The sequence below is a fragment of the Rutilus rutilus genome (assembly GCF_951802725.1).
Source record: "Rutilus rutilus genome assembly, chromosome: 18".
NCBI lineage: Eukaryota > Metazoa > Chordata > Actinopteri > Cypriniformes > Leuciscidae > Rutilus > Rutilus rutilus.
In genome coordinates this window covers 30,124,693-30,151,517 of record NC_140231.1, presented here as the reverse complement: position 1 = coordinate 30,151,517, position 26,825 = coordinate 30,124,693, and the positions used below count along the sequence as shown (strand labels likewise).

At 43.9% G+C, this 26,825-nt stretch overlaps 1 long non-coding RNA gene across 1 annotated transcript; it reads left to right on the top strand.

Annotated features, from left to right (window-relative positions):
* Positions 1-2,197: 2,197 nt before the first annotated feature.
* LOC311277143 lies at positions 2,198-3,309 on the top strand. Its single transcript, XR_014625172.1, has 4 exons — positions 2,198-2,322; positions 2,397-2,516; positions 2,683-2,805; positions 3,080-3,309. It is a non-coding gene; the product is annotated as an uncharacterized lncRNA (long non-coding RNA).
* Positions 3,310-26,825: the final 23,516 nt, after the last annotated feature.

Sequence of the window (26,825 nt, the reverse complement as noted above, 5' to 3'; positions counted from 1 at the left end):
GTATTTTTAACATGAAAAGTTGCGCAATGCACCTTTAAGTTTGTAAAAAATTCTCATTAGTATTGTAAGAAAACACTCATTTTACCTGGTCAAAAACAGCTCTGTTTTCAGCACACCGTTTAAGTGCATGTTTCTTTAAATGATAATGAGCTTTGCTCACCCCGCCCCTCTATTCTGTGCGTACACCGTTTGTAACACAATAACACAATAACCATAATGCGTTGTTCATTATAAACGTGGGATTATGAATTATATTGAGAACGTCGTACATAGAAAACATGCCGTAATGTACCCTGAGTGTAAACAGCCGCATTCATCGTGAAGAGTGCAGCAAGCGATTTGCAAAGATTAATATTAATAATAATATAAAGGTTAATAAAACGTTACACTCACTTCAGTTATTCTGGAGGTGCAGCAGGAACACGAATAGTTGGTACCAATCCTTTTTTCAGGAGCAGCTTCTTAGCAAAACCAGCTTTATAATGTTACTGACCCTCGTTTGTAAAGCAGTCTGGTGTGTGAAATGATTCGCGCAAACATAAAGCATTGACTTGATCGTGGGGAATATTCCCTTCAAAAACAAAACTCAGCCACTGTGTCTTCAGCGGTTCGGATTTAGGAACATCAAAATGTCTGCTGTGTTCCTTATTACACCCAAGAACAGAACACCACAATCGCTTAGACGCCATTCTGCTCATAGACAGTGCTCCAGCGTATCAACAATGACGCGCGGACTATGATTGACAGCTCGCTCACGAGGGAGGGCGGGTCTGTGTTGTGAAGGGAGTGGATTGGAATCCACTGCTGCTTCAATGTATATGTAATGAGTGATTATAATCAAGGTATTAATCAATACTTTTCCTTCTAAATATCAAATGAGTTGAATGACTTCTCTGGAGATTTTACTTTGTTATAGAAGTTACCAGTGTGATCACTGAAATGTTCTTTTCATGTATTCATTAATGTCAGTATTTGATATTTGAATGCAGTAACATTGCTTGCCTATTTATCCCAGCTTCCAGAAATTAAATAGGGACTTGTTTTGTGTTTGAGAAAGGTCTTCAACATGTTAAAACACATAGGGGTCATTTAAGTCTATAGTTTAAGGTACCCTTTGTCAGTTAAAGCCTATAGTTTCCATTTATTGTGGTGTAGGTCTACGTATTTTATTATGTTAACTTAAATAATACTAATAGTAATTTAAAGATGTGGTAGCCCTACATCTTACACATCGTGGAAACAAAATAAGAATGGAAACTAAAATATAGTATCGCGCTACAGCGCACATTCTATCAGCAGCAGATCTGGCGCCTCAGTCCCAATACTGTAAAATTCGACGTACATTCACATCACATGTTAATGCAGCGGTAGAGTTACACTCACAGGACACTGTGCACTTATTCGCAATCACAAAAGTTCATTATTTGCTCGTGCTTTAAAGCTTTGCCGGGTAAACATTTCATTGGTGTTCTGTTCTGACATGATGCACTTTTTCTAAGCGCGAACTGAAGTGCGCGCGCACTGTCAAACAGGCCAAACTGGATTTTTGTTGGGTCAGACCCATCTGATATCGAAGGGGGGCTGATAACGCGAGATCAACATGGAGCTAAATGGAAAAAAATAGCACCAAACAAGCCACTTTGAAATGTTGCTGTTTTCATGAATATAAAAGTTGGGTGGCCCTCCCCCTAGACTAAAAAAAGTTGGATGACCCTCCCCTCAACAAAGAATAAAAAGACATGACCCTCCCCTATTTTCCTCCTTCCATAAATACCGAATGGTCCCTTAGAAGATCGTTTTTTTTCTTTCTAAAACCACCTTAATTATGTTGTTCAGTCGGATTATAGTGTCGATTTCACTGAATATGATTAACATTTTTTTTTGCCGACGGCAGCTTTAACTACAGAAATAGCCACACATGTAAATTATGTAGGCTACATTATTAAGTGTCCACATCTATCAGCCAGAAATCAGAAATGTATATTAACCAGCCAGAAGAGCCTCACAATGACTTTATAACAACCATGCTACAAACAGCATTAAAACCTTTGTCTTGAGAAACTTTATACTTTTAAAACCATGAACTTACATTACTATCATCCATTAAATAAAACTGATCATTAGTTATTCTGGAGGAGAAACACTAACTGTGTGTGTTTGAGTTTGTCAAGTTTGTGTAGGACTTCACACAGTTTCCTTGTTAAACACACCCCTTTCTCAACAGACATAAAAGGAACGGAAACATTGTTATTTCATTCTGTTCCTGATCCATGATGGATCTGCGAGTGTCTGCTGTTCTTCTTTTCGTTTTTCTCACTGGAGGTACAAGAAACAGCAAGTATTGAAAGTATTATTTGGTACACTGAGGTCACTGAATGTCTCTTTCTGTTTTTAAGGATATTCTTTCAGGTGTTACTCGTGCATGCCTGATTTGACGGGTTCCTGTGAAGCGAAAGTGGAGACATGTGCATATGGAATTTCTGAATGTGCAAAGTATACAGGGGAAACATCATATGGTCAGTCCAGTATGAAGTGGAAATATTTACTGAAAGTGATCAAATGAAGTAAAAGTATATATATGTTAATCTCATCACATAACATTATTTGTCTATTGTAAGAGGAACATGATTTCTGGGATTGTTTTTTTAGTGGCCTTTTATAGGAAGTTTGTCTTTTTTGCAGGTTCCACTAAGGTGTCTGTCACATATAAAACATGTGAACTTTATTGTACACCAGGGTCCAAACAGATATATGGACTGACATTGTCTGTCCATTGCTGTGACACTGACCTTTGCAATGCAGCAGGTATTGGGCTTTATTTATCTGTGGGAAACTTTACATTTACATGTATTCAACTAACTATTATTATAATAATTCAAACACGTGATTGTTCAGGAGCACTATATCAAATGTAAAGAGTAGTCAAGAATAGTGCAAAGCAGAACATTGTGAAAAGAAGTTTTTGAATTAGTAAAATTCTTGTGACAAAATTGATCAACAATCAACATACAATTTCAATTACCATTAGTAGCAATACTAGTAGTATAATTAATGCTCATTTCTTTATCATGTTTTTTAGATGGAATGTATAAGAGAAGCTTCCTCCTGCTCTTCTCTCCTCTGCTCTTCTACTTCCTGTTTCAGTGAATCCAGATTCTGCTCTTCAGATTCTACAGCAAACACCAGTGAATATGATTCACATTCTGATGCATTGCTGTATTTTACTGAATAAAGCTGGTTTGTTGCTTTGCTGATCTTTGTATCATGATTTGAGGAACTCAAAAATATGCATTTTAATAAACAAATGTGAAACAAATACACTGCATCATCATTATAAGCAGACTGCCATACACAGAAAAAGAGATACTTTGAGATTGTGTAAGAGAAATGGATTTGTAAGGGTGGATTTCCTGCAGGGGTTCGAGCTGCAAGACTGCCGAATGACTAAAGAAACGTTATTAGCAAGATGGTAGAAAACTGCACATTTCTTGTCTATTCTACCCACTGCTACACCAACGATGGAAAGAGGAGGTAAGGGACTTTTCGTTTTTTTTATTTAAGGGCTACCGGATGAGTTTTGAGATCTATAATCAAAATAGACTTGACTCTACCTTCGCCAGCAATACATTTTTCTATGACCCTCCAAAATGATTGTGAAAAAAGGCATGACCCTCCCAGATAATTTATTGATTACTGCCAAATACACACGGGGGTCAGACCCATCTGCTAGCAATGGGGGCCCGAGACTGGGAGAGCTACATGGAGCTACATTGAAAAATATGCACCAAACAAGCCATTTTGAAATTTTGCTGTTTTCATGAATACAAAAATTGGGTGACCCTCCCCCTAGACTAAAAAAAGTTGGATGACCCTCCCCTCAACAAAGAATAAAAAGACATTATTTTTTACTATAACCTATTTTCCTCCGTGGTCCATTCCATAAATACCGAACGGTCCCTAAAGAGAGAGAGCACCAAGAAAGGGACCCAGAGAATAAGAGAGCCAGAGCAGCAAAGAGACAGAGCATCAGTTACAATCTTCTTTTTTCCCTTCCGTGACCATGTGACCCAATTGACATTCAGACATTCGAACTGACCAATCAGATAATTACAACTTCTACCACCGTACTAAAGGTGTGACAATTCATAGACCCCCAAAGTACACACATCTTGGCCTACAGGCCTAGATCACTATCAGCCCATCTGTGCCTTTAGGAACTCCAAATGGTCCTTGTGGTAGAAAAAGGGGGTGGAAAACAGTAAAGCAAATGTCTTGGTTCGTTTCAAATATCTTTATATTGTTTTCAATTATTTTCAATCCAACATTTCCGCCCTTGGCACCGTGGATTCCAAAGATGGCACAGTCCATAAAGACATGCTTACCTTGTGTAGTTGCATCTTCAGACTTTTCGTCCAAGCTTGTTGCAATAGCAGTTGGTCAGTCTTCAGTCTTTGTTCTCCTTTCAGCCCTGCATGAGGAGGCTCCATCAAATGGTGTTGCACCGTTCATAGATATGCAAATCATCCATCAAATACTTCACACCTCCACAAGAACAGGCACTGAATCTGGAAGCAAACGCTGGTTCCTCTTTCTGAGACGGGACACAGGATATAAACTTGGGCAGGAGGGATCCTACAACAAACAGAAAAAGCATACATGTGGCATTTGTCATTGGTCAGAGGACTGATATGGTCAGATTAAAATTTGTCTCTGGCAAAAAGCCCTTAAATTGATGTACTTAAAAATATGGTCAAGGGAGAATAAAAGAAGATCTTAAGCTCTTACACTGTTTCTGGAAACATTTAAATAAATTGCATTACAACAAAATAACAAATGCTGGTAACCCCATTTCATGAAGAGTATCGTCAAAATATTCAATATAACCAAACACAGAGATTCAATTGAATTAATGTACAAAAACATTGTTGCAAGTCAAATGGACAAAATACAAATAAGCAGAAACCAAATAAGTTTCAGAAATGTTTCAAAAGCATTAATGAGAATATAAATATTTGTACTTGGTTAAAAATGAGAAATACTGACGTACATTTTAAATTTTATCTTGGTGAGACAAATGATAACTTAAGTGATTAAATAAATCCAAAAGAAAAACAAAACAAACAATTACTATTTGAAATTCACAGTTATAATTCAGTCTAGATGTAAAGACTTAATTCAAATTGTATGCATTCATTTTGTGAGGCAGAATCAGCTGCAGATTTGTGTTGGTGTGTGAAGATCAAATGGCTACATTTAGCTGTGGCTATGTGTAAATTCAATCGTGCCCCTAACAAAGATGAGGGGTTTTCACAATTGTGATGCAGATTTGGTCCTGTTTTTGTAACAGGAAGCCAGCATGAGAATGTGGGTATGAGGTATTATCTGGCTCAAAATCTCTCAACACCGATGTTTCAGTTAAGGAGCATGATAAAAGTGCAAAGTACAGAGTTACTGAATCCTTTTGTGAAGAAAGCATTTTCATGGTTAATGCAATTTGTGATGAACATTGTATAGCCACATGGTAATTCTATGCTCCTGTACATGGTTTTACTGCAGCTATATGGTAAATAGCAGAGTTTTCCACTAAGGAGATAAACAAATTCAACATAGACACACATGCAACTTGAAATTGCTATGCAATTCCTATAAAACAATTATTCCAGTTTGCACAAGATACATGGCCTAGAATGCATAACATCTACAACCTTTTAACCTAAGTGTTTCATACAACACTTACTGTAAAGCAATCATGTGTTTTAAAAAAACGTAATAAGCCTGATGAATTCGGTTCGAGAGTAGAGATAAAATCCCGAGGCACACACGCACACTAGCGCACACACGCAAGGTCTCTCTCTGCGCTACGCTTGCGCGCTCTTGCTTCCGGGAGATTTTAACTGATTTGCGGGCATCAGGGAGCCGCTATCAATATGCGGGAGACTCCCGGAACTTCCGGGAGACTTGGGATGTCTGCTAACCCACTAGCAAGTGAAGTTAATAGCTGAAGGCCTTACATGAACAAAGCAGTAAACTCATTAAGAGTTCTCTTACGAGAGGTCTCTCGTACTGCGTAAGATATCTTACGCTAGGGGAAAATCCTTTTCCGCGAGATATTGAAGCCAAAAATTATCCTTAATTTTGTAATAATGCAAAACGCGTTGCAGCAGCAATGCAGACATAGGCGAGACAGCTCGCGCGCCTATTGGCTGCTCTGCGGCAACTGCAGCAGCCTATCGAGCGAGGCCTGGCGTGACGTCAGACCCAATCAGGGCACTTCGCGCCCGCTGCGTCACGTCCCGCCGAAATGGGCGTGGTCTAGGCCTATAAATATCGCTCGCAGGCAGCTATTATCTGATTTTTCATCCTTCAAGCGAAGCACACGCATCGCTGGAGCTGGATTAGAAGCCGCGCTGTCGAGAGAGAGCACCTTCAGCGGGACGAGTCACTGAAGTCGCTGGCCGCGCCGCCTTCCTGCCTTCCTGCTGCGCTTTCCGGCGCTTATATCCTTCTCTTTTATTACTGTATTTCTGTGTGTGTGTGTCGCCGCCGCGACACACATTTCTAAAAGAGCTAGCGTCTTTTTAAAGATGCCTTCCTGCGGCTCGTGCAGAGCCACACTCAGCGACGGGGACCGCCACGTGATCTGCGTTTCCTGCCTGGGTGAGGAACATGCAGCTCTCGCGCTCGCTGACGGCGGATGCCCTCACTGCGAGCTGATGGCAATGGCGACTCTGAGGACTCGCCTAGCCGTCTTCACCGAGACTGCTCCCCCGCCCGCCGCGGCGTCGCGCCGTAAAAAGCGCCGTGCCCAGCGGGCCCCGGAACCCTCCCTCAGCCGCCAAAGCTCGCCGGTTCGCCCGCTTGCTTCCCCGGCTTCTTCTGTTTCGCTTCCTGACGGACAGCGGCCGCCGTCTGCCGCCGCTTCCGTTGATATCGCGGATGAGGAAGCCCTGCTGGGAGAGGATGATTCCTGCTCTATCCTGGCGTCAGGCAGTGAGGATTGGGCGGGCTCTGAGGACCCCGCACCCCCTGCCCGCACATCGTCAGGCAAGAGAGCTTCCATTGAGACGGAACTCATGCGAGTACTCGCACAGGCCGCGGCGAGCCTCGGCCTCGAGTGGTCTTCGCCTGAGCAGCCCGCTCACAACCGGCTGGATGGATTTTTCCTGCCTGGGGAGCGCGCTTCGCCTGTGTCCAGACCGGCGCCCTTTCTTCCTCCGCTGGACGGCGCGCTAAGCCGGCCCTACCCTCTAAAGCTTGCCGCACGACGTCAAGCTTGCTCCGCCGCGCTTTCTCCGCCGCCGGGCAAGCTGCGTCAGCGTTGCACACCATGGCAACGCTCCAGATCTTCCAGGCCGATCTCCTCCGTAAGCTGGACGAGGAAGGACCTGACGCGATCTGCGTGCCGGACTTAAGGAGTGCCACGGACCTCGCTCTTCGTGCTACTAAGTCCGCAGCACAAGCCATTGGACGGACTATGGCTTCTCTCACCGTGTCTGAGAGACATCTCTGGCTGACGCTCTCGGAGATGGCCGAGTCTGAACGCACCGCGTTCCTCGACGCCCCGCTTTCCGCTACAGGCCTCTTTGGATCCTCCGTCAAGGATTTCGCGGAGAGATTCGCAGAGGTACAGAAAGCGTCTCAGGCTATGAAGCACTTCCTCCCGAAGCGCTCCAGCTCTGCAGCAGGCCGTGCGAAACCGTCTGCTCAGAGCTCACAGCCACAGCCACCGTCCACTGCCTCCACTTCACAGCGCCGCCAGGCCAGAGGCGCGAGACCGCGCTCCCGCTCATCCGGTCGCCGCCCCGCAGGACGCGGCTCGCGACCTAGGATCACGGTGAAGCCCGAGGCCCCGAAGTCGTCCTAGCACAGCTAGGAAAACGACGGTGTTCCAGTCCCGCTGCGGCCGGACTCACACCAAAGCTATTCGCTCGTCCAGTTCCAGAAAATGTGACTGTTCCAGTGTTTTCTGCAGCCAACAAGTCGGTTCTGTCACCCGCTTGCCTGCACACAAATGCCGTTTTCACGGCTACCCAGATAAATCCCCAAAAGAGTGTATTTTCTGGTGTCCCGGCCACGGCCGATGGTGTTTCGTGTGTAGTAAGAATGCCCACTGCCCAGTGCCCATCCCTACACATAAGCACAGCCTGTCACACAGGGCTCGCGCACATAAAACCGACTCAGATCGGTTGCGCTTCAAACATGGTGAGCGTGCCCACTACCCAGTGCCCACTAACACCACGTTATGCATGTCTCACGGTTTCTGTAAAAACGAAACCAACGTGCACTCGCTTCACGCAAGCGAACGATGCTTTCGGTGTGATAAATGTGCCCGCTGTCCCGCGCCCACATCCACACATAGACATGACAGTTCCCACGGGAACCGCCCAGCCCTCCCCCTCGCGGTTAACCACCGCAGAGGAGTCGAGCGCAGGCAATCTGCCCGCTGTCATCTGCATTCTCCATCGCTGAGCGAGCGGAGCGCGCTTCGTATTCGACCCCTAGCTATCCATGCAGACGCATGGGCAAAGCTACCCGGGGTCTCGAAGTGGGTGCTGAACATTATAGAAAGAGGCTATTCGCTGCAGTTTCGCCGATGCCCTCGCCGCTATGTGGCGCGCGTCGAGACCACGGTAAAAACAGAAGTAGCACATCTACTTCGAGCCGAAGTGACGAAACTATTGAGCAAAGGGGCCATAGAACCTCTCTCTCAAGATCAGAGCGAGGGAGGGCTATACAGCAGATACTTCCTGGTACCGAAAAAAGACGGGGGTCTCAGACCCATACTAGATCTAAGGCAACTGAACAAAGTGCTTGTGAAGCGACAGTTCAGGATGCTCACGACCAGGCAAATCCTTGTGCAGATTCGCCAAGGAGATTGGTTTGTGTCAATAGATCTGAAAGACGCGTATTTTCAAATACAGATAGCGTCACGTCACAGGCGATATTTGAGATTCGCCTTCGAGGGCCAGGCATATCAGTACACAGTCCTGCCGTTCGGTTTGTCCCTAGCACCCCGTACATTTACGAAGTGCATGGATGCGGCGCTCGCACCCCTCAGAATGAGAGGCATGCGAGTGCTGAACTATTTGGACGATTGGCTGATTCTAGCGCAATCTCGCGCAGTGCTCATAGAACACACGACCATTTTACTCGATCACCTCGAGGATTTGGGTCTGAGTGTCAATTGGGCAAAGAGCTCCCTGTCACCCGTCAGAAAATATCTTTCCTGGGCACAGAACTGGACTCACTATCCATGATAGCGCGACTATCACAACAGCGCGCGGTAGACATTCGACGCACGGCGAACTCTTTTCGCTGCGGCGCGTTTGTCCCGCTCAAGAAATTTCAGAAGATGCTAGGTCTCATGGCCTCAGCATCGTCAGTGCTCCAGCTGGGTCTGCTCCGCATGCGCCCGCTGCAGTTTTGGCTGAAAGCGCGAGTCCCACGCGAAGTGTGGGCACCCGGTTTGCTTCGCCTCAGGGTCAATCAGAAATGCGTTACAGCTCTGAAACCCTGGAAAGCGAACGACTGGTACCAATCAGGTGTAAGCCTGGGGACTTCCTCGAGGGTGAAAGTGGTGTCCACGGACGCGTCCACCTCGGGATGGGGAGCGCTGCTCGAGGGCAGACCGTTCTTCGGCCAGTGGTCAGAACGGGAGAAGCTCCTGCACATAAACTGCCTCGAAATGCTGGCAGTAGACAACGCGCTGACGCGTTTTTGTCCCCAAATAAAAGGTCACCACGTCTTGGTCCGTTCGGACAACATGTCTGTGGTGTCCTACATAAATCGCCAGGGCGGCATCAGATCCGAGAAACTGTACAGGCTGGCAGAACGCCTCCTGGTATGGGCTCAGTGCAACCTGCGCTCGCTCAGAGCAGCGCACGTGCCAGGGATCTTGAATTTAGGACCGGACAGACTGTCCAGGAACAATGTTCCGGCAGGCGAATGGTCTCTACACCCACAGACAGTCCAACTGCTGTGGAAGAAATTCGGCAGAGCGGAAGTGGACCTGTTTGCGTCTCAAGAAAACGCTCACTGTCAAGAATTTTTCTCCAATAGCAGGAGCGCGCTGGCCCATGTGTGGCCCCGCCGCCCGCTCTATGCTTTTCCCCCCGTCTCTCTCCTGCCTCAGGTGATAGAACGGATCAGGGAAGAAGGATGCTCAGTACTGCTGGTAGCACCGTTCTGGAAAAACCAACCTTGGTTTCCAGCCGTGATGCAGTTAGCAAGTACTGCCCCGTGGCCAGTACCAGGGAGGAGAGATCTCCTCTCACAGGCCCGCGGCTCGATCTGGCATCCTCACCCGGAACTATGGTCCCTTCATGTCTGGGCCATCAACGGGTACATGTTGGACTCCCTAAAGGAGTATTAAACACGATCACGCAGGCTAGAGCTCCGTCTACAAGATGACTCTATTCTTCGAAATGGTCAGTGTTCTCGGGCTGGTGCACAGCCCGTGGTGTGTCACCCACAAACTGTGATGTGACGGAGGTGCTTTCCTTCCTACAAGAGCTGTTGGATGGGGGCAGGGCCCCCTCCACGCTCAAAGTTTATGTGGCGGCTATAGCAGCGTTCTCAGAAACAACGCTTGGTCAGTCAATAGGAAGGAACGATTTAGTCATCCGCTTCCTTAGAGGAGCTAAGAGACTGAATCCTCCCAGACCTCCCTCAGTCCCCGTATGGGACCTTTCTACGGTTCTGGAAGCCATGAAAGGTGCGCCATTTGAGCCTTTACAGTCAATCGATTTGAAACACCTGTCTTTCAAAACGGTGTTTTTGCTGGCTCTCGCTTCAGTGAAGCGCATAGGGGATCTGCACGCGCTCTCTGTGAGCGCGGCGTGCATGGAGTTTGGGCCCAATGACTCAAAAGTTATACTCAAACCTAAGCACGGTTATGTTCCAAAATCCCTCAACACACCGTTTAGGGCGCAGATTATCTCTCTGTCAGCCCTGCCGGTCCCTGATGAGGAAAGAGACGCGAGCCTCCTTTGCCCAGTCAGGGCATTACGAGCTTATGTGTCTCGCTCGTCTGTTTTCAGACAGACGGAACAGCTCTTTGTTTCGTTTAGCGGACATTCTAAGGGACTAGCCGCGTCGAAACAGAGCCTATCCAGATGGATAGTTGATGCTATAGCGCTGGCATACGCCTCCAAGGGCATGCAGTGCCCTTTGGGTGTCAGAGCGCACTCCACGAGAGGCATGGCCTCTTCGTGGGCCTGGTCAAGTGGGATTGCCTTGCAAGATATTTGTATGGCGGCAGGCTGGGCCTCCCCGTCTACATTTATAAGGTTTTATAACCTAGAGGTTCCCGCCCTGCAGGCCAGGCTGCTGTCGGTCTAAACTACCAGTATTATCTGACCTGATGCGTTCAGCTCAGAATGCTGCGTTTGCTGAGCACAGCTCAGCGTTCGACAGTATAAAGCTGGGCAAACTGTGTAAGACCCACATTTTTCCCCATCAGTTCAGGCCGTACCCCGCCCTGACTGTATGATGAAATTCGCGTCCCTTCGACGCTACTTTATGTGGAAAAGTGAGGCTGCACCCCTCCTTCTTCCCGGACTCCCTGTGAGTTCACTGAGTGATTGTGCACTATATGTACCCCGGGCTTTCGCCCTTGGGTCTTTGGTGTCAGATCTCAGCATGCACGGCGTTTTACATTGGGTCCCCTAGCGTAAGATATCTTACGCAGTACGAGAGACCTCTCGTAAGAGAACGTACTCGGTTACTAATGTAACCTCGGTTCTCTCTAGAAGAGGGAACGAGTACTGCGTATCTTGCCGTGCATGCACACGCTCTGGTTGCTTCGATGATGAAAAAACAGATAATAGCTGCCTGCGAGCGATATTTATAGGCCTAGACCACGCCCATTTCGGCGGGACGTGACGCAGCGGGCGCTAAGTGCCCTGATTGGGTCTGACGTCACGCCAGGCCTCGCTCGATAGGCTGCTGCAGTTGCCGCAGAGCAGCCAATAGGCGCGCGAGCTGTCTCGCCTATGTCTGCATTGCTGCTGCAACGCGTTTTGCATTATTACAAAATTAAGGATAATTTTTGGCTTCAATATCTCGCGGAAAAGGATTTTCCCCTAGCGTAAGATATCTTACGCAGTACTCGTTCCCTCTTCTAGAGAGAACCGAGGTTACGTTAGTAACCGAGTACGTTTTACCTGTACGCGCAGATCGCAGATTTTTGCTCTTAAAGTGGTTTGCTATTTTTCTGAAAATAAGGAGGAGGTCTGCCCTTTCCCAGTGACCAGCATTTGCCCTCTTTATGGCCTATTTTCTGACAGGAACTGCAAAACCATAGGGTTGATTGCTACATTCTCCTGGAGTTTGAGGATTTTCAAGACTCTCTAATGCTTGTACACCATGCATTCTGGTACATGACTCTGCACTATTACGGTGTTGTATCACCATAAAAACTGAAATAGGCACACTTTCTTGGACAGTTGAACATGCATTTTCTGAACTAAACGATTCAGATTCATTAGAGCAAATCACCTCCTCTAAGAAGTGTGGTGGATTTTTAATAGATAAAATGGTAAACTGTATATCAAACTAACCATGTCTCTAACATCTAACCTTACTTCCTTTTTCAGGCCTAACATGATAACACTTTGAAACACAATATACTAAAAACGTCCTGTCCTGTGTTTTTGAATGTTGTTTGTTGTGTTCCCATACCCCTTTGACTTTGATTGTGTGAGTGTAAAAATAACACATTTGGGAATTGAAACTAGACAGATGACAAAATTTGAACCTTGTGATTAACAATGAAGTAATCATTAAAACAAAGTTTGCTTAGTAACAGAAGGGTTTGCATATGAAGAACCAATCAAATTCATATCATTTTGCCATACATTCCTATTCTATAAAAACTGTTGTATTCGAGTTAGCTGGTGGGATTCTCAATGGAATTTGTCTGAGATCCTCCGGCCTTGCTTCTTCTTGGAGGAAATTCTCTAAAAACTGCTTGAGAGATCCTCCGGCTGTGATTACAGTTTTTTACGATTGCTATTGTGACGATCACACAAGTATTGTAATTGTACTTTAGGTATATCCAAAATTATTGGTTTCATTTTGAATATGTTATTGTGTTATTTTGGAAAAAGAAACATTCGGAAGGGTTTTCTTTTAATGTGATTCCTTGTAAAAAAAAGAGAAGTGTGCAATGCTACTCCTGACTGTTAGGGGCAGAGTCGAGCGATGGGTGTTAAGCTGTGCGAGTCGTGAGTTTTTCATTACTCCAGAGAGCTTGAAAGTGACACACTAGCCGTTTCTCAATACCAAGTACGCAAAGTTCGGACTTGACAAGTTCAACTCAGGAGAACGAACTCCCTAGGACGGGAGGACGCAAGTTCGATAATTCTGAAATGGAACAGCGGCGTACTTGATAGCGTCACTCAGCTCGCTCTGGCTTCTCCGGTTATCTCTTTATGTATATCTAGGCTGTGGTTCAGGCAACGCAATTGATTATCTTCACTGCATATTTATAATAACGCGAAATATAAAGTACAACCCTGACTCTTGATGAATGATGAATAAAAAAACATTATAATATTGATCATTAAAACTAACATTTAGCAAAAAGAGACAGCTGGTTGTGTCATTTTATTATATATGTACATACAGTGAAGAGAATGTAGGCAACATGTAGGCTATAATAAAATATTTTAACGTTATATGTTTTAAATATATAAAATAAAATGACATAACCTTTTTTTGTTAAATGTCAGTTTTAATAATAATAATAGCCATAATAAAAGTATAAGTAGCCTAAAAGGTATAAGAAGCTATACAATAATAAAGCAAACGATTCAATCAAACAAAAGTCAGCTCGCTAGGCTACAACGTTAAAGTTAAATAGACTAAATAAAGCTATGAAACTTCACTTTGCCCTCAGCTTAACGTTTTGCCAGGGAACAAATTATAGATTAATGAGACAAATAAAATAAATAAATCGCCCGTTAGATATACACAAGACGATTTATATCTCATGTTAAACCACTAGACTAGAGACATCCAAGCCAGCGGCAAGTCAGCAGCACTAGCCGAGGAAAGGCTGTTCTCGGCGGGGTACGAGCGCTGAGCGACCGATTGCCTGGTTCTCACAATTCCGAAAACGTCAGATAGAATTTTCAAATAGGCGCTATCTTTATAAATAAACCAAAGATTTGATCTTTAAACAACTACATTCTCGCCTAAAATACTCTTAAAACTACATTTCGTGACACAATTACAGCAGTATTTTTAAATTACGCGGGGTTTCTCCTCTGCTATTGACGCTTGCTGGTTGGTGTGAGATGCATTCTGGGATACCTGGCTGTCTCAAGTTCGCACAAGTCACCTCTCGATGCATCCTCGGTAAAAGGGGCGGATCAAGAACACATCCGGGGATTTTAACTGGACTTGGCTAGATGTGAACTTTGAATTGGAACAGTACTTGGGCAGCGACTGATGACGTTTCACAAGTCCACAAGAACACAAGTACAGACAAGAACGCATATTGAGAAACGGCTACAGTCTCCTCGTTTCTCTCCTGTGTGTTACAGGTGGGTAAATGTATAAAAACCATGAATTTAACCATGCTGAAATGTGTTTAGAATATAAGTGAATTGTTTTAGAGAAGTGATGTTCGTCAGAGGTTGTTTTTGAGTTTGATTTAAGTGAGAGAGAAAAGCTCGACCGATTAGCGGCCTACTGAAAACGCACATGTAACGTTTGTGAGCTAAAAAATATAAAAATATTAATTTTTCCTTATACAAATGCACATGAAGGTATTCTATAAGCTCTAAAGGTTAATCAATATTGTTTAATGTACTATATATGTGTGTTGAATGTCAATTGATAATGGTTAATGTGTAAAATAAGGTTTAAAGTTATATTTGAAGTATATTAATAATTCTGAGAGTGATTTGCAACATCGTATTAATGTGATACTGGTCAAATATTGTGAATAGAAATGTTTAATCATTTAAGAGAAGTAATTGAGGTATATTACTATGGCATTTGTATTTCTTTTTTGATGAATAGTGTGAAATATAAAAATACAGAGTCAGTGAACAAGAATGTGAAATTGAGAAGTTTATTTTATTGCAGATTGTGAATTGACATGAACACTGAAAGTCATTATAATGTTAAGAAGACATTGAAAATGTGATATGTGAAGCATAATGTGACTCTGAGAAACAGAGATTTGTTTAATGATATTGTGAATAAATTACTCCAGAGAGCTTGAACGTGACACACTGTCTCCTCGTTTCTCTCCTGTGTGTTACAGGAGAATAATCTGTCCCTTTCGGGTGCCGTCGCCACGGTACCCGTTACACTATGACAGATTTTTCAATACTTTTAACAATTTTCCAAAACTCTTAACACAGTTAGCACTACATCCGCCTGTGTAAGCTATACTATTAACACATTTCTTGTTGCTTTAACACAAAATGCATACAATTAACACAAATTTAAAATGCTTGAACTTCTTTTACACACAAGCTCAAACAAGACCAAAACAATGGATTTTTACTGCCAAATTTACCAATGCTTTAACACTGTATGTCAGAACAGATAACACCATGTTCTAAACCTAACCTTACAGGCTAAAGTCAAAGTGAACAGCTGTTCATATTGTGAATTGAAACACAAATATATTCCCTGTATTTTATTCCATTGCTAATGAGAAACAGCTTATTGAAGTTCTGCAAATATATAAATCACAGCTGATTCCCATCTAGGAAGCACACTCAGGTGTTGAGGTTCTTTCAATCACATGATCATATGTTCTAAAAGAGGACTCTTTGGGCTGATCTTGTGTGGAAAAGGAACAATATAGAGCAACACACAGAAAGAAAGAAAGAAAGAAAGAAAGAAAGAAAGAAAGAAAGAAAGATGCCTGCACGAGGGAGAGGAAGACGAGTACCAGGACAAGGGAGAGGAGTGGGGCAAGGACAAGGGAGAGGAGTGGGGCAAGGACAAGGGAGAGGAGTGGGGTAAGGACAAGGACAAGGGAGAGGAGTGGGACAAGGACAAGGGAGAGGAGTGGGGTAAGGACAAGGACAAGGGAGAGGAGTGGGGCAAGGACAAGGGAGAGGAGTGGGACAAGGACAAGGGAGAGGAGTGGGACAAGGACAAGGACAAGGGAGAGAAGTGGGGCAAGGACAAGGGAGAGGAGTGGAGTAAGGACAAGGGAGAGGAGTGGGGTAAGAACAAGGACAAGGGAGAGGAGTGGGACAAGGACAAGGGAGAGGAGTGGGACAAGGACAAGGGAGAGGAGTGGGACAAGGACAAGGGAGAGGAGTGGGGCAAGGACAAGGGAGAGGAGTGGGGTAAGGACAAGGACAAGGGAGAGGAGTGGGGCAAGGACAAGGGAGAGAAGTGGGACAAGGACAAGGGAGAGAAGTGGGACAAGGACAAGGGAGAGGAGTGGGACAAGGACAAGGACAAGGACAAGGGAGAGGAGTGGGACAAGGACAAGGGAGAGGAGTGGGACAAGGACAAGGGAGAGGAGTGGGGCAAGGTAGAGGGAGAGGAGTTAGAATGCGTGGTGGCGCTCAAAGAAGGACCAGAGCTAGGGTAACTGATCAAATAAGAGCTACTATCATTGACCATGTCATAAACCACGGGCTATCAAACAGAGAGGCTGGTGAACGAGAACAGCCAAATCTCAGCCGGGATACAGTGGCATCCATTGTCCGTATTTTCAGAGAAACCAACAGGTAGGATATTGCTTCTCCTACAGCAAAGTGTAAATACTGTAATATTACCATTTACAGTATTAGAGTGACTGTATGCCTCCGGTCATTAATATGTAACTGTATTTTGTCCCTCTAAGGATTCAACGTCTACCTCCCTCAGGGGGCAGAGGAAAGCTCCTGAATGAAGAACAGGAACTTGCTATTGTCAACATGGTGATTGCTGACAATGAAATAAAACTGAAGGACATTCAGTCCAGAGTTGTAGAGGACACCCTTGACTTTGGGAACATTGCAGCAATCAGCATAACATCCATTTCTTGGACTCTAGCTAAACACAGAGTCCGAATGAAACAACTATACAAAGTTCCTTTTGAAAGGAACAGTGAGCGCATCAAAGAACTCCGTCACCAATACGTCTAGGTAAGGTTATGCAATTCAGTCATTACTGTGCTATACACAGTGTGTTTTGCAGTAAACTACTCTATAAACCTGGAGTACATTAGGACATACAATAGATTTACAGTACAGCACAGCATTTACACTGTGTCTAATTACGTTCAGAGAGTTGGAGGCCAATCAAGTCCCACATGAAATTATCTATGTTGACGAGGCTGGCTTCAACTTGGTGAAAAGCCGTCGCCGTGGGAGAAACATAATTGGCAAAAGGGCCACAGTTACCGTGCCGGGCCAGAGAGGAGCCAACATCACCATGTGTGCCGCAATCTCCAACAATGGTGCACTCCTGCATAAATGTGAGATTGGCCCCTACAACACCGACCGCCTTCTCCTGTTTTTAGAAGACCTGCACGAAAGACTGGTGCCAGAGGTAGAAAGAGGACAGGTGGGAGACCACTTGCCAATATATGTGATCACATGGGACAATGTGGCATTCCACCATTCCCATGCAGTCACAACCTGGTTGGACGCCCATCCAAGGATGATGTCCCATTTCCTTGCCACTTACTCCCCTTTCCTCAACCCCATTGAGGAGTTTTTCTCAGCCTGGAGATGGAAGGTTTTTGACCATCGTCCACATGACCAAATGTCCCTCCTGGATGCAATGGATGCTGCACGCCAAGACATCACAGCTGAACACTGCCAGGGGTGGATAAGGCATGCAAAAAGATTCTTCCCACGATGCCTTGCCAGAGAAGATATCAGGTGTGATGTGGATGAGAACATGTGGCCAAATGCAGAAGACTGGGCAGATTAGAAAATTACTTTTTTTTATTATTATTACTCCGGTGCTTTTTCTGTTTGTATATCTTGCAGTAATGTCCTTTTGCAAATAAAGTCTTTACTGCAGCGTATTTGAATTCATGGAAGAGAACATGTGTTAGTGTTTTGAATAATTATTTGATTTTGAAACATGTTTGCAGTGTTTTGTTAGACAAAGTGTATTGTGTTAGTGTATTATTGTATTTTGAAAATTAGTTTTGGAGTTTAGTTTACAATGTGTGATTTTGAGCATGAAATTAACCGTTTTACCAGTTGTGTGTTTTAGGTGTGTTGGTGGGTTAAGAGTTTAGGAAACTTGTTAAATGTATTGAAAAAACTGTCATAGCGATTGTAAAAAACTGTAAAGCATTTAAAGGACATTTCCTAAGGTCTGTTTGTCGATTATTCCTGCGCAAGAAGAAAGCTAGTTAGGGAAGCAAGTTAGTTAGGTAGACTATTTATTAAGCGTCGATTGGAGACGTTAGGGATCGTCGATTGGAGACGGCCCAGGGGGATTGTCAATTGGAGACGGCCCAGGTATTTATTGAGCGTCGATTGGAGACGTTAGGGATCATCAATTGGAGACGGCCCAGGGAGAGCATTGATTGGAGACGTCCCCGGTAGACTTAGGTCAGATGAGATAGGACTTAGTTAGGTTTAGGAAAAAATCTACAACAGAAGCGAACATGCTTTTTAGTCCCATCGCTGTTAAGCATTTTGGGAGACATGGACTTTTTAGCATTTAGCTTAGCCTTGAGATCTGCAATGATTTCCTTGTTTATTTTTACACTTTTCAGTCAGGGCTAACTGCTCAATTAGTAATTTATCTAGCTGTGTTTCACAAATCACACAGTAATGGGACTATTAAAGCTATTCAAAACCTTCTAAATTCTGTTTCATTTAATCCATGCAATTTGCGTGCATGATTCGCATCACACACTCCGCCCCCGCGGCACAGGTATAAATACGGAAGTGGATGCACTCACTAGTTGCTTTTCGCTGAGTAGCCGAGAGTAACTCGGAGTCAGCGATGGTCCAGCTATAGTGGCTAAGGGACTACATCTCTGTTCCCTCCTTCAGGGAACAAGGGTTGCATACACAACCGAGACGTTCCCTTTCAGTCGTTCACGTTCGATGTAGTCGACGTCGACTGAATGGGATCTACTATGGAAAGCGCCACTAGAGCTGCCACTTTCCAGTGCCTCCTGACGAAAACCTCCTGACCCCCCACGAAAGCCTCCTGACCCCCCACAATTTTGAGGCGGAGAGGGCAAGGCTAAGGCCAAGGAAGTCAACTGCTGTTCCACAGGACCACTGGGAAAGCGTACCCTATCAATGGAAGGAAGGGACGCTGCGGAAACCACATCCTTCCCGAAGGGAGGTGACATGTGGAGAATACACATATGGACTGAGCGGATGACCACCAGTACAACATATGGAATGTCACTGGTATGACTCCAGCCTATAACAGAGGGGAGGATCAACTGAACAGTGACGACAGAGCGGACTCTGCCGAGGGAAGACACGGGCTCGCCCCAGGGAGCCGTACCGTGGAAGAATACACATATGGGATCGCCGTAGGCATCACAACATATGGACCCAGCCTAACACAGGTTCCACCAGTGCATACGAGTGATAGGCCTGGCTTCGGACGTTCCGCCACGTCCAACGCTGAAGGGTATGGAGGAACTCGAAAGGGTTCGGCTAATAAGGGGAACTCACTGGAGCATGAATTGCGCACGTATCAAGTCCATAGGAGGGGAATGGCGCAGCAAGCCGACACTTCGAAGCATGCTTACAGTGAAACTGGCTTCATGTGAAGGGAGCCCACGGAAAGCAACGGTTCAACACATAGGCTAGTTCTCTAGCGAACGTGTATATGTGTCGCCCAGCCCTCAACTCTATTAAACATCTGTTCAGCGAGGCACTCTATGTCAACGCCTAAGAGGGAGCAATACCCTCGCATTGGAGGAGCTCACCGCCCAGGTGGGCACGTGCATCTTGGGAAACTTTCTCACCAAGATGAAGGCAACCACATATAGTGGGCCAACCTCTGCGTGGAAACAGCCTTCCCTTCTGCTGGTTTCCGAAACAGACAGAGCTGGTCTAAGGTCTAGGCTTTGCATTCTGATCATGTATAACCGCACTGGAGTGGACGGACAGAGAAAAAGCCAGTGCTGGGTCTGCCTCCTCCGGGGCAGCGCTTGCAGGCTCACCACCTGGTCCCGTAGGAGAGGTAGGAAGCTTGGGCACATATCCAGGCCAGGGTCGCAGGTGTCATGAGAATTAGCCGGCCCGAACTCCAGGCATGATTTGTTGACTGAAAATGCGAGCAAGTCCCTACCCTCTAGACAGAGACCAAACAAGCAGGAGAACTGTTTTTTTAAAAACAAAATTTTTAACTCACTGCAGTAGCACCAGAGATAAGTCCCAAGAGGGTAAAGAGGGGACGCAAGGCAGTTATTTTCCTTGCTTCCTTCAGGAACCTGATGATCAAGTCGCACTTCCCATGGATTTGTATCCACTGCATCATGATGTGGAAGGAGTCAGGAAGGCTGTCAGGGAGAGGTCGTCGGGCCAATAAGGGGCAACTAGACCTGCTCCATCTCTTCCTGATTTTAGCACTGTAGTGCAAGAAGGCTCACTGGGGAACGCATTTCCAAAAAAAGAGTTTTTTAATGTGTCAAGGGATATCCACTCAGACGGAGAAGAAACAACTGGCGGAGGGACAGGTCCGGAGGGGTAACAGATGTAACTGTGAGGCCCCGAAGTGGTCCCAAACAGCTGGCCAGCTGGGGACGGAGTCTCCACTCTCTCTTGGCCAGAAGCTGTTGTGAAGCTTGTCAGCAGCACGATTGAGCAGGCCAGCAGTAATAAGTGGAATGAAGTGACCTTAGAAGCTTCTGACTCTAAGGAGGAGGTGGCGGGTGAGTTGCAACATGCGAGGGGAGCGTAGCTCAATGGTCGCAACGTTGTCTTTTCAGACCTGTACATGCTCGCTGAGCAGCGGTGTCTCAAAGCGAGGAAACTGTAAGCAACTCAAGGCAATAGATGCCAATGCAGTCGGAGGGTGCCCAGACCTCTGTTAGGTGCATGCCCTTTATACGTGGCCCCACTGGAAACATCTAAAAACAAGCGACCCCAAAACATACCATTACAAAGCTCTAATACACCAAGAGCTGAGCGTAACGAGGAGTCCCCTGTGCCAGCTGATGCTTGTCAGCTGGCACACACACACACACACACACACACACAAATTATCAACACAGAACAAGACAAGTACATCACCCATTGGACAAACACTGTTAAAAACCCAACACAAACTGGAATGTTATTCAGCACTAAATCGAGAATACACTGTTGCAAACTACCTGAGCACAGTGAGTGATGTGAAACTCAGGAAAACACTGACGATGTAGACTCAGCGAGCACAGTCTGGCCGTAGAGAGAGAGAGTGTGTGTGTGTGTGTGAGAGAGAGACTCAGCGAGCACAGTCTGGCCGTAGAGAGAGAGAGAGAGTGTGTGTGTGAGAGAGAGAGACTCAGCGAGCACAGTCTGGCCGTAGAGAGAGAGAGAGTGTGTGTGTGTGTGTGAGAGAGAGAGAGAGAGAGACTCAGCGAGCACAGTCTGGCCATAGAGAGAGAGAGAGAGAGAGAGAGAGAGAGAGAGAGAGAGAGAGAGAGAGAGAGAGAGAGAGAGAGAGAGAGAGAGACTCAGCGAGCACAGTCTGGCCTTAGAGAGAGAGAGAGCGTGTGTGTGAGAGAGAGAGAGAGAGAGAGAGAGAGAGAGAGAGAGAGAGAGAGAGAGAGAGAGAGACTCAGCGAGCACAGTTTGGCCGTATAGAGACGGGCCAGCGTAGACAGACCTGGCTCTCTCGTGAGGACAGACTCTCCTCGCACTGCATCCTGGGAGTTGCACTTCCTCACAGAATGACCACTACCCAGACCACTATCAGAGACCACAACCCAAAATGAATCAAATATTTCCCCAACATTTAACACCTGTAATCCAACCAAAAAACTCAGTTTCATTCTTGGCCAGATGCTCCAATGTAGCTGCAAGATTTGTAGCATCTTGTCACCTCCCGAGGGATAACCAGAAAACAGCAAACATCCAATAAACACACTCACTCCCAGCCCAAAAACACACCCCATCAGACACACACACATGTATATAATGTTCAATTCTAAGTTCAGTTTTTTTTAACATGACTTCTGTATTATAATCCTTTTTATTTTATTTATTATTCTTTATTTATTTTATAATTATTGTTTTGTTATCATTATTTTTGCTATATCTAGCCATAAATATATATAATATTGTCTTTATTTAATTTAATTATTATTATTATTCTGTTACTTACTGTTCTAAATGTTCTAAATGTGCAATGTATATTAAGAGAAAATTAAAGTGTTTTTTGACCTTTTTGTAAACCTATTGTAGGAGACTCTAAAACAAAATTAGGAATCTTAAAAATAGCATAGGGGCACTTTTTTATATAAATATTTTAATTAAATATTTCAATCTTTAATTTAATTTCAGAAAAAACAAGGCTTTGTCAATGGCAAATCACAAACGTGATATCTAATAAAAAGGTTTCACAGCCTATTTTTGCCATAAAAATAATTTCCTAATATGCTTCAGAATGTGTTCAAAATGATTGTGTGTTAGGTCATTTAAGGCTCAGTTTTTGTGTTTCACATCTGTGTTTGTGTGGGTGTGTTTTTTTTTTTGTGTGTGTGTGTGGTTATTCTGTGGTTGTGTTTTGAGTCGCATATCCGCTCATGATTTTAGAGTAAATGAAAGTTATGGTTCTGTTCAACCAGGATGTTCCTATGCATGTGTACATGTAGGTCATACTGAAGAACTGAATCTGTTGTAATTCTTACATGATAGTTGAAACAATTAAGTAAATTAAAAGATCAGTGAAACTAGTCTTGATTACTCAATAACTTTCCCATCCTCACCCCCCGGATGCTACTGTAGGTAAAAACCTAAAATATCATAAAGTAATATTTATAAATATCCATTTTATAAAATTCATGATGAAAGATTTTTTTTTTTTTAAACACAAGATATTTTAAAGAACATATGCACCCAAACAACATTTTCCTTCATTACATGAACAAAAAATTAAATAAAAATTAAATAAAAAACAAACACACACACACACACACACACACACACACAAACGCACTTTAAAAAAATATCTTCTTTTGTGTTCCACAGAAGAAAGTCCTACAGGTTTGGACAGGCATGAGGGTGAGAACTCCCCTCCTGATCAAAGATGGATCTGCAATTCTCAGTTTTTCTTTTTAATTCTGTTCACTGCAGGTACAAAAACAAATAAGGTTGAGTACAAATCAGAGTACAAATCCAGGGGCCCGTTTAATTAATTAATTAATTAATTAATTAATTAATTAATTAATTAATTAATTCATTCATTCATTCATTCGAATCAAGCCGTTTCTGAAAGAGAGGTAACTTATACCTGGTCGGGAGCAGGTTTTCTTAGGTAAACCCAGAGGTGAATTTCCTGTTCTGTTGAATTTTAATATTCTTTCAATATTGTGTACTGTATCTCCTCCTCATCTATCAGTGGTGGTGCAGGCCCAGCCTCTGCATTCTTGCTGTTGGCGGAGTAACTTAGAAGTCAAATGTTAATTTCATTAGCCTAATTAAAAAATGTAACAGGTTGGATTAGAGAACATTTAATTATGTGAAAAGAGCATTAACATGGAAACCGCTGCGGCACATTGAAATAGAAAATTAGTTGGCTATTATTTCAATAACTTACCTTTCTGTCAGTTTTCACCTAAAAATATAACAGTGATTAAGAATTATACTTGTGTTTTGACTCGGAAGTATGCGGACGTCTTTTTGGCGTGGTGCTGTTGCCATGGTGAATCGTAATTTCGGAGCTCCATTGATCATGGCTTTTCATAGTCACGGTGCACGCGCTTAACTCAGAGTCAACCTACTCAGAGTTGATTGAACTAACTCAATTCGGCTGTTCTGAAACCAAAAACTCAGAATTTTCCATCTCGGGATAAATCAACTCAGAGTTCAAGTTTTCTCCTTATTGAAACAGGCCCCTGATCACTGGATCTCTCTGTATTATTACTAAAGGACACTCTCTCAACTGTTATGAGTGCTAACTTCTTTTTGATTATTTGTATTTTGATTAATCTGTTTTGCTCTTGCTTTACTTGAAGTCTATTCATTTAATGGCTCAATTATTTCTTCTTTATGAGGGGGTGGTGTCAGGGTTGTGGGTAAAGGCGAGGCGAGGACTCAGTACTGCAGATAAATGGGCTTTTTCTTTAATACAAATAAAACAAAAACAAAAACAAACAAACACGACCGACTTAAGGCTGGAAAAGAGAGGAAGTTTTGACAGGTAGACATTATGTGGCACAGGACTGCAAACACTAGAATAAATAGGGAGCAAACAAGGCAGGTAACGAGGGAGGACATAGTTGGGGCAAGTTAACCAATATTCAGTAACAAGATTGGCTGGGTTACACAATAACACATGGCACAAGGAACAAACATGACAAAAACACAAGCACATGGTCATTTAAAACTATCTAGAGCCATGTGCGCACACAAAACCAGACATGAACAGAGGGGCGGGGGTTACCATTTTGGGGGCCCCAAGCAAAGTCAGGATCTCAGGCCCCTCACACCCCATCATATGTGTAACATTTTATTCTGAATCGCCTAACAGTAATATTTTAAGTGAGACATTTAAAAATATATATTTATTTCACTTTAAACCGCATAACAAAAATTGTACACTTTGGTAGGCCGTTTAGAGTCCGTTTAGTTATGAGAAAATAAAACTCTTGGTTTTAGCTTGAACAATTGTCTTCTTATTGTGAAATAGGCTATATTATATTCCTATTCTCAAATATGTGTTAGAGATTGTTTTTTGTATTTTAAATACTTTTATAATGACGCTACCCTTCAGCGCAGAGAATCAGGGCCCGTCCACACGGAGACGCGTTTCGCTGTATACGTATACATTTTTTATCGTATTGGCGTTTCGTCCACACGGATCCGGCGTTTTGGGAGACTGAAACCGCTATTTTTTGAAACCGGGTCGCAAAGTGGATAAATCTGAAAACGACACCCTTGCGGTTTCGTGTGTAGGCCTACAGCCAATCCGTATATTTTGTGAAACGATGATGTCATCACATCACGTGTCGTCTGTGTCACGAGTAACAGCAACAACAATAAAGGCGGACTTATATGATTGTATTCGTGCTGCAGAAGCTACTAAGCCTACTAGCTTTATTACAGCAAAATCTATTGCTTCTCTGCAACTGTGGTGAGCAAAAAGCGATAATCTTTGTCGTCTTCTTCTTGGTTCGTATACAGCGCGCAAGGTTATGCGCATGCTCAAAGTCTTCTTCTCCGTGTATAGTGTATCTCTGTGGCAGAATTACAGCGCCCCATACTGGTCTGGCATATATACTACACCGTTTTCAGTCGGTTTCAGTGGTTTCGTGTGTACGCAGATATTTCTTGAGACGACGCCGTGTTTACGGATTTTTTTTTTAGAACGAGGAAAAAAAAAAATCGGATCAGGAACGCACCGGCTTCGTGTGGACGTGGCCTCAGAGTCATGGCCGTCGCTAGTGGAGTGAAAGGTGGTGACAATTATAGGGGCCCCCGCTTCCCAGGAGGCCCCACAAAATCCAGCAGTTATTATATAGGCCCCTGTTGTATGAATAATTCTAATATTTATATTAGTTGTATGCCTGAGATTTAAATGAAAACCTGAAAAACATGCAATTTGGTTAAATATTTTTTCCAAATATCTGCTTCTCTTACCTCCCTAAAAATGGTTTAGTCCGATATAAAGTTTTGATTAATTATTCAGTCAGTGACAAACATCAGAAGGACCCAATAAAATTGTAAGTCCCACCCCAGCTCGTGAACAGAACCAATCAGAGTTGAGGCATAAATTTACAACGCGCAAATTCATCAACTTCTCCCGAAAGACATGACAGTAAGTGGTCGGTTAACTGGGAGAAGTAGTAAAACTAAAAGTAAACTAGCTATTTAGTTACACTGTATTTCTGACGTGAATAAAAACGGTGTCACATTAGAAGAGTTTTAATTGCCGCTTCCATAGACATCAGTGTGTATTTTACAAACTAAATGTGGATTTCTTGCTAGTATTACGTGTATTTAAATTAAACATTGTTGGTGAAAAAAAAAAACAGTTTGCACAGTTGTGATAGCCTATGAGAGCGTCTGTCAGCGCTGGTCGATTTGGAGTTAGTTCACCCAAAGATAAAAATGCCATCATATAGCCTACTCAACCTCATGTCGTTCCAAACCTATATTACTTTTGTGCAACTTCGGAACACAAATGTGAAGATAGTCTATTTTAATTAAATTTGGGAGATGTCTGTCCCAAGTCTATTCCATAACTTTGATGCTTCAAAACGTTCAATAAAAATCGAGCAGTTTAATCCAAGAAGAGATTGCTTTAAATGATGAGCAGATTTAATTTAGACTTATTCATATATAGGCATAAATCAGCGAACAATGTTTGCAGCTTTCTAAATATGGTCACGGAAGCACTGTTTAGGCTATGTTAATTAACATATAATAAATGAGGTCAGCAGCGGTCATCAACTGATTTAATTGCTTGGTCAGCAACGCATTTGCGGGCTTGTGCTGGTTATGCTACTGCAGGAACACGCAGTTAATGAGAACACTGATGCGTGTTAAAAAAAACAGGCAGCCAGTGAAAAACACCAGCCGTGTAAACACACATCGCATGCTACACAGAACACAACAGCACATGTGGGCAGAAGAACGCGAAACCGCACGCTCACACATCAAGACAGATCACACTACCAATACTAGGGGGAAATAACTTGGCGGGGCTCAGAATTC